At 33.7% G+C, this 1440-nt stretch overlaps 1 non-coding gene across 1 annotated transcript; it reads right to left on the bottom strand.

The window, feature by feature from the left end:
- Positions 1–797: 797 nt before the first annotated feature.
- Trnal-cag lies at positions 798–879 on the bottom strand. Its single transcript has one exon. It is a non-coding gene; the product is annotated as a tRNA-Leu (tRNA).
- Positions 880–1440: the final 561 nt, after the last annotated feature.

Below are 1440 nucleotides of genomic sequence, written 5' to 3' on the forward strand. Positions count from 1 at the left end.
TTTCTTGAACCTACTCTCTCATTCCAGTTTTATAAGGTTTTTTAAAGCGATCAGATGAGTACCTTAATATATTTTTCCTTATATCGGTATTGATATAACGACAGTTGATACTATGATGACAACTTCATACGGTACTGCGAAATACAAAAGAAATAGGAATGATTTTCACTTTTTTTTTTACAATTTGTCTATTATTTATTAATTCCTTAATTGAGAATTTTGCAATCTCTTCTTAATTAGAACTGATTACTGTTACCGTATTACTAGATGCTGTAGTTCGCTAAAGCATTTTTTTTTCTTTTGCTCTTTTGACATACCATAATCAACTTCATATTTTCTCCCTCCATTTTCATTTACTATCGTACACACACCAGCATTTCGCCCATCATACTCTCAACACCAGCATTTCTTGAAGTATTATAGACTATTGCTAAATGGAGGCACGCCATATGCAAAGACACTGCTGTTACCACCAATAGAATAAACTTCATAAAAAGAAATTAAATATGGATTTATTTAAATACATATTTACTTTAAAGTTAATATTAGACATGATTCTTTTATTCATATTTACAGTAGAGTTATCTGCGAATGTTTTTAAACATAATAGATCTTATCAATGATTTATTACTTCCTGAAAAAGTAAAGATGTGAGCCTAATATGAATTCCTGACATAAATATTATCTTTGTTTCTTGACATTAATTTATGTTCTATAACGCCTTACTGGAAATGCCATTTGGCATCGCGGCGTATCTATGATGACACGTCAAGCAATCGGTAAAGTGCTAAAAGCTCTGGCAGCGGTGGGACTCGAACCCACGCCTCCGAAGAGACTAGTGCCTGAAACCAGCGCCTTAGACCGCTCGGCCACGCTACCGATTCATATAAAAAAAATGCTTTTATCAAATCGTCCAATGCTTTTCTACTCCCCATTAATTGTCATTTGTGAGAAATAAAGCCAGCTCTCTGGAATGCAAAGAAATGGAAACGATCACACACAGTCAAAAAAGCTGCAGGAACTGGATGGAACTATGGCAGGTAATGTTCTGAATCCTGTATTATACAGTTCACCAACATCAGATTTCTGAATTTATCATAAGGAGGAGAATTCTAAATATCCGAAAAGTTTTACAACTTGAAAGGAAAGGAAAAGCAACAAACACAGTATTGGACGTGTAAGTTCAGTTTTTCGATTGAAATATTACTCATAACGCAATAGTTAAAAGAATAAATGAAGAAAGGTTTTGGCCAAGACAGATTGAATTTAAGACAGAAAGTATGATGCTAAAAAATCCGGCATTGTGAAGGACAGGAATTCACAACTGAAATCTTATGTTCTTGTGTGTATGTGTGGTTTCAGTTATGCTAGGATACATATTTTTTACTCTCAAATAGATTTTCCTACAATGAAAAATAACGGGGTTTTAGAGCAGATTGT

This window comes from Penaeus monodon, chromosome 22 (assembly GCF_015228065.2).
Source record: "Penaeus monodon isolate SGIC_2016 chromosome 22, NSTDA_Pmon_1, whole genome shotgun sequence".
In the NCBI taxonomy this organism is placed as follows: domain Eukaryota; kingdom Metazoa; phylum Arthropoda; class Malacostraca; order Decapoda; family Penaeidae; genus Penaeus; species Penaeus monodon.